Source organism: Elephantulus edwardii, unplaced genomic scaffold (genome assembly GCF_000299155.1).
Source record: "Elephantulus edwardii isolate Elephantulus edwardi_28Jun2011 unplaced genomic scaffold, EleEdw1.0 scaffold00751, whole genome shotgun sequence".
In the NCBI taxonomy this organism is placed as follows: Eukaryota; Metazoa; Chordata; class Mammalia; order Macroscelidea; family Macroscelididae; genus Elephantulus; species Elephantulus edwardii.
In genome coordinates this window covers 1,262-9,031 of record NW_006400501.1, presented here as the reverse complement: position 1 = coordinate 9,031, position 7,770 = coordinate 1,262, and the positions used below count along the sequence as shown (strand labels likewise).

General features: G+C 39.0%; 1 pseudogene; it reads left to right on the top strand.

The window, feature by feature from the left end:
• Positions 1-1,615: 1,615 nt before the first annotated feature.
• Positions 1,616-2,794, top strand: LOC102861879 (annotated as a pseudogene).
• The last annotated feature ends 4,976 nt before the right edge of the window (positions 2,795-7,770 follow it).

The window sequence follows — 7,770 nt, the reverse complement described above, 5'->3', positions numbered from 1 at the left end:
ACTGGGATAATTGGGATGGGAGTTTCAGAGACAGTGCGATTGGCACAGGACAGAGCGGAGTTTAGGGCTGTTGTACAAAGGGTCGCTATGAGCCACAGGCGACTCGACGGCACATAACAACAACAACAACATATAAAAACACAGAACTTACCAAGTTCTTTTCTGACTTGATCTATTAATAAAATAAAGAAAAGAAATATTAATGCTAAGAAATATAGTGGTAAAGTGTGTTCTTCTATAACTTGGAGGAATCAATGAATATTTGAGTCAGATTACTAGAATTTCACTTAACACCATCATATACATGCAACTAGTTATGGGGAAGGCAGTATTCTGAGCAGATAGCAATTGCATTTTTAATTTAGCATATGAAGGAAACAGAAAACTTACTAAACCTATTGGTCTAGAAATTTTAAAAGGGAAATAACAATTCCAAGAATTAAGGTAGAATTATTTGGAAATATCAACCAATATTTGACTCAGATTGCTGGAATCTAACCAAGCTCTAATTTATCATATACATGCAACCAGTTAAAGGGATGTTAGTATCCTTGGCAGACATCAATTGTAGTTTTGATTTGGCATCTGAAAGAAACACAGATCTTACCATATTCTTTTCTGATTTGATCTAAAATAAACAAAGGAAACATTAATTCTAAGAAATATAGTGATAGAATTTCTTCTTCTGTATCTTAGAGATATCAGTAAATAGATGAATCAGATTGCTAGAATTTGAATGAACTCTAATTAATCATCTATGTGCAACCAGATTTGGAGAAGGTAGTGTTCTAAGCAGATAACAACTGTATTTTCAATGTACCATATTAAAGAAACACAGAACTTACCATTTTCATTTCTAACTTGGTCTGAAAATGAAAAAGAAAAACCCACAAATAGTAATTCCAAGAAATATTATGGTAGAATGTGTTCTTCTATAATTTGGAGATATCAATGAATATTTCAGTCTGATTGCTGGAATATGACTAAACTCCATATACATGCAACTAGTTAGAGAGATGTTAGTGTTCTCAGAAAACAAAAATCATATTTTTAATTTAGCAACTGAAAGAAACACAAAACTTGGTCTAAAAATAAAATAAAGAGAGGAAGTATTAATTCCAAGAAATATAGCTAGTTGTAGAACTTAGTCTTTTATAACTTGGAGATTTCAGTGAGTAGTTGAGACTAATTGTTGGAATTTTACTGCTTTTCACATCATCAGATATATGCAACCAATGACAGAGTAGTGTTCTAAGCATATGCTGATTGTGTTTTCAATTTAACATGCAAAAATAGCACAAAACTTACCAAGTTCTTCACTGACTTGATCTAAAAATAAAGCAAGGGGAATTATTAAATAATTAACTTAAAATTACTCTTAATTTAATAAACAATTATTGATCAAAAATTCACTTAAGCTGGGAGGCATTTTCTGCACTGTCCTTTCTCTTTGCAGCCAAATATGTGTACTTTGGGGTAAGTAACATTTATACCCTCAAATTCCATTTTTTTAACTTCATTTGACTAACTTGTTATTATTAACTTATTTTTTATATGTACATTGATTTAGGGTAATATGAGTTTCAGAGCTCTACCGGCAGGCACTGACGTCATGATGTCACACAGGAAGTTCTCAGCCCCCAGGCCCGGATCCCTGGGCTTCCTGCCTTGAAAACACAGCAGCCGGCACCGCGGGAAGGTGAAGAGCTTCCCCAAGGATGACGCCACCAAGCCCGTGCACCTCACGGCCTTACTGGGCTAGAAGGCCTGCATGACACACATCGTGCGGGAGGTGGACAGGCCGGGTTCCAAGGTGAACAAGAAGGAAGTAGTAGAGGCGGTAACAATTGTGGAGACGCCTCCCATGGTGATTGTGGGCATCGTGGGTTACGTGGAAACCCCTCGCGGCCTCCGCACCTTCAAGACTGTCTTTGCAGAGCACATCAGTGATGAATGCAAACGGCGCTTCTACAAGAACTGGCACAAGTCTAAGAAGAAGGCTTTTACCAAGTACTGCAAGAAATGGCAGGATGAGGATGGCAAGAAGCTGTTAGAAAAGGACTTCAGCAGCATGAAGAAGTACTGCCAGGTCATCCGGGTCATCGCCCACACCCAGATGCGCCTGCTTCCTTTGCGCCAGAAGAAGGCTCACCTGATGGAGATCCAGGTGAATGGGAGCACAGTGACTGAGAAGTTGGACTGGGCTCGCGAGAAGCTGGAGCAGCAGGTGCCAGTGAGCCAGGTATTCGGTGTCATCGGAGTGACCAAGGGAAAGGGCTACAACGCGGTCACCAACCGCTGGCACACCAAGAAGCTACCCCGCAAGAGCCACCGAGGGCTGCATAAGGTCGCTTGTATTGGGGCCTGGCACCCTGCCCGAGTGGCCTTCTCTGTGGCTCGTGCTGAGCAGAAGGGCTACCATCACCGCACGGAGATCAACAAGAAAATCTACAAGATTGGTCAAGGCTACCTTATCAAGGACGGCAAGCTGATCAAAAACAATGACTCCACTGACTACGATCTCTCAGACAAGAGCATCAATCCTCTGGGTGGCTTTGTCCACTATGGTGAAGTGACCAACGACTTTGTTATACTGACAGGCTGTGTGGTGGGGACCAAGAAGCGAGTGCAGCAAGTACTTGCTGGTGCAGACCCAGTGCTGGAGAAGATTGATCTCAAGTTCACCGACACCACCTCCAAGTTTGGCCATGGCCGCTTCCAGACAATGGAGGAGAAGAAGGCCTTCATGGGACCACTTAAAAAAGACCTCATTGCAAAAGAAGAAGGTGCCTAATGTCAGGACTAGATGGAGGGGTCAAAATAAAAAATTATTTTCCAGTGGAAAAAAAATATGAGTTCCAGAGTAATATGATCAATTAAAAAGTTAAGTTGCTAACCAAAACATCAGATAATGGTTCAATCCAACCATAGGCATCAGGGAAGAAAGCACTGGAAATTCACATCTCTAAAAAGCAGTCACTGCACTGTCTCTGGAGCACAGTTCTACTCTGACATGTAGAGGGTTTCATGAGTCAGAATTAACTCCACAGAAATCATTGATTAATTGTGTTGTACAGACTGGCAGGTAAAGAGTAATGTTGTTGTTCTTGTTGTTGTTTTGTGCCATCAAGCTGAGTACAACTCAAAGCGAACTGACAAACAAAAGATTTGAACCATGTTCTACCCTGTGCCATCCTCACACTTCCTGACACACTAGAGCCCATTGCTATAGTCACTGTGTCGATACACCTGATTGAGGGTCTTCCTCTCCTTCACCAACCCTTTCTAGCATGATGACCCTCTCCAAAGAATAGCTCCTCCTAGCGACATGCCCAAAGTATGTGAAACAAATACACATCATTCTTGCCTCCAAAGAACACTCTCTGGATGCAATCTTTCTAATATATATTTGGTTTTTGGCCATCCATGGGATTTCTGTACTCTTCTCCAATCTCACAGCTGAAAGGCATTAATTATTCTGTCATCTTTACTCCTTTTCCCACTCTCGGATGCATAATAAGTGATTGGAAAGGTGATGGCTTGAATCAGATGTTCCTTAGTCCTCAAACTGATATCATTACTCCTCAATAATTTGGAGACATCCCTAGCCACATATTTTCCAGTGCAATGCATCTTCTTATGTCCTGCCTTCGGGTACCAAGGATGTTAATTGTGGATCTAAGTAAGAAGAAGTTGTTGATAGCTTCAATCTCTTCTCTGGCCATCATGATCCAGTGATAAAAATCTATTTTTTCTGACATTGAGATGCAATGTATACCAAAGGTTGCATTTTTTGATCTTTTGCATGAAGTGCTTCAAGTTCTCCTCACTTTCAGCAAGCAAGGTTGTACATCTGTATAATGCAGGTTATTGATGAGTCTCTCTTTAATCCTGATGAAACATTCTCCTTCATGGAGTCCACCTCCCCAAATTATTTGCTCATCATACAGATTAAATGGATAGAGACAATACAACCCCGACATATTCCCTTCTTAATTTTAAACTATGCGGTGTTCGCCTGCACTGTTCACACAACAGTCTCCTGTTCAGGTACAGATTTCATGTGAGGACACTTAAGTACTCTGGAACTCCCATTCTTTTCAATGTCAGCCACAACTTGTTACGATCCATACTGTCAAATGCCTTTGCATAGTCAATAAAGCAAAACTAGACATTATTCTGGTATTCCTTACTGTCAGGCAGGATTCATATGACATCCCTAGTTCCATGGCTTCTTCTAAATCCTGTTTGAACTTCTGGCAGTTCTCTATGTCCTGTTTCAGTCATTTTTGAATGATCGTCAGAAGTATTTTGCTTGCATGTGATATTAATGATATTGTTCAATTGTTTCCACATTCAGCTGGATCACCTTTCTTGGGAATGAAAGCAAATATGGACCTCTTCCAATCCATTGACCAGACAGCTTTTCTCAAAATTTCCTGACATGGATTGGTGAGCTCATCCAAGGCCGTATCAGCAAACTGAAACACGTCAATTGGTATCCTATCTATTCCTGGGACCTTATTTTTTTGCAAATGCCTTCAGTGCAGCGTCCACTTTTTCCTTCATTACTATTGCCTCCTGTTCGCATAGCACTTCCTGAAAGTTTTCAGTGTCAGTGAGTTCTTTCTGGTACAGTGATTCTGTGTATTCCCTACATCTCCTTTTGATACTTTGTGGATCATTCAATATATTGCCCACAGCATCTTTCAGTATTGTGACTCAAAACCTAAATTTGTTTTTTGTTATCTCAGTTGAGAGATGTAGAATGAGTTCTTCCCTTTTTAGTCTCCAGTTCTAGCTCTCTTTTCATTCCATTATAATAATTTACTTTGTCCTCTTGGGCTGCCCTTTGACATTTTCTGTTCAGTTCTTTTAACTCAGCATGATTTCCTTTTGTTTTGCCTTCTTGATGCTCCAGTGTAATTTCTCAAGTCTCTTCTGACATTCATTTTTATTTTTATTTTCTTCCCTACTTTTATAGGAAGCTTTGACTTTTTTGGTGGATGTCTTTTATATCATCCCGTAACAGGCCTCAATTTGAACTTGCATATGAGTAATTGATGGTCTGACCCACAGTCTGCCCTTGGCCTAGTTTTGACTGGCAATATTGAGCTTCTCCAACAATTTCTTCCACAAATGTAGTCAATCTAATTCCTATGCAGCCTGTCAGGAAAGATATAAGTGCAAAGTCATTGTTTTTATCTTTTTAAAAAGGTATTTGCAATGAATAAATCACTGTAAATACAAAATTTGATCATTCTATTCCTAGCTTCATTTCTATCATCAAGCCCATATTTTCCAACTACTACTATTTCTTCTTCACTGTATTCAACTTTTGCATTCCAGTCACCAATGATCATTAGCACATCTTGATTGTATGTTTGGTCAATTTTGGACCACAAGATTTGGTAAAAATTCTCAGTTTCCTCCTCTTCAGCTCTAGATGTAGAAGTGAACTTTTTAATAATAATCTTGTTATATTCAATGCAATCTCAATACAAATACCAATTCCATTCTTCAACGAGATAAAAACCACAATCCCCAATTTCACTTGGAGTGGAAAAAGACCCCCCCCAAAAAACAAAGCACTCTTTAAAAAGAGAAACAAGGTAGGAATCATCTCACTCCCGAATTTAAAATACTACTACACTGAGGCGGGGGTCAAGACAGCGTGTTACTAGCACAATGACAGACACATTGAAATGGAATAGAGTTGTAAATCCAGAAATCAGCCCATCTGACTATGGTCAACTGATTTTTGAAAAGGAGATGAAATCAGTTAAGTGGGGGAATGACATCCTTTTTAGCAAATGGTGTTGGAAAAATATCTGTAGAAAACTCAAGCAAGATCCACACCTCACTCCATACACAAAAACCAACTCAAAATTGATCATGGACCTAGGACTAAAACCAACGACTGTAAACTTCATTAAAGAATAGGTTGAAGGAACTCCAGAAGTCCTAATCCCCAACATAAACCATCTTCCAAGCTTCTGAAAAATCTACAACCAGGAAAGGATAAAATAGATGAATGAGACCTTCAAGAATTAAATCCCTATGCACATCAAAAAAACTTCTCCAACAGGGTAAAAAGGGAAGCCACAGACTGGGAGAAAGTATTTGGTAATGACATGTCAGAGATGGGACTTATATCTAGAATTTATAAAATACTTGAGCATCACAAGACAAAGGTAAGTAACCCAATTGAAAAATGGGCACAGGATATGAACAGACACTTCACCAAAGACATTCAGATGGCTAATAAGAGCACGGAGAAATGCTCAAAATCCCTAGCTCTAAGAGAGATGCAAATCAATACAACTATGAGATATTAACTCACCCCAGAAAGAATACCAAATTTAACAGAGCAGCAAACATCAAATACTGGCAAGGTTATGGAGAAACTGGAACCCTTATTCACTGTTGGTAGGAATGTAATATGGTGCAACCTCTAGGGAAGGCTGTATGATGCGTTCTCAAAAAATTACAAAGAGAAATATCACTTGACCCAGAATTTCTACTACTGGGAATAAACCCTAAAGAAACTATAATCACCACCCAAGAAGATATATGCACACCCGTGTTTATTGTGTCTTTGTTCACAATAGCAAAGAGTTGGAAACAACCCAAGTGCCCATCAACAAATGCACAGATAGAGAAGCTCTGGTATATTCACACAATGGAATACTATGCAGCATTGAAAAACAAGAAACTCATGAAATATTCTACAAAATGGGTGACCCTGGAGGACATTATTCTGAGTGAAATATCTCAGTCATAAAAGGACAAATATTGCATTGGACCACTGTTGTAAACTGGGATTGACATTGGGGTTGAGGGAAGACTAAGAAAGAGGGAATAAATAAAGGCTGTGATTATCCAGCTTTACCTGAAGGAAAGCAATGAAATTAGGGAGCAGAGAAATGGGTATGTTCTATAGGAGCAGAGTGAGAAACTTAGACAGGCAGGTCATATACAGCCTTCAATGGGAACTCTGAGGAACTATTCTGAACTAGTGGGTAGGAAATTGTGCTGTGAACAAAAAAATGGTGCCTCGGCGGTGGTTTGAATCTCCCAGACTACAAGAAAAAAAAAGATAGGCAATCTTTTCCTTAACAACATAGAGCCTTCAAAAACCTCCTGTAGGGTCAGCTATAAGTCATTTCCAACTCCATGACAATGAGTTTGAGTTTGATGTAAACACGGCCTGAGTAAAATTTCTTAGATTTGTGAATATTTTTTTGCTTATATTCATCAAGAGATGTTCTGATTACTGATCCAGCCTTTATTCCTCATTCAAACAAAGATATCACTTTAATTCTGAAAACATAAAAGGACTCTTAATTGTACCCCAGGATTTCTGTTAGCAAGACATGTCGCATTTCTTTTGAAATTTGGTCACTTGATTGTTACTGAGTTTATTAATAAATAAATATTTCTAGAAGACATAGATTGACACAGTAACTGGGGAAAAATGGGCTCATGAACAATGGCTCAATACTGGGCAATATTTAATTCCATTGTAACTATGAAGGTCAGTAGGAGTGCAAACCAACTTGTTGGTACAGGACTAAAATGGTTCCGGACTTGTAAACTTCAAAGTACAAATGAATCAAGCATGTGTTATTTTTTTATGAGATAGCTGGCCTTGATCAGGTAGTCTTACTATTCAGCAAATATGCAGAGCCAAGACTTTGGCTCTGGTAGTTTTGTGGTAAGGAATAATATCAATGCAAAAGCATGTCGTGCAAATACACCAGATGCTAT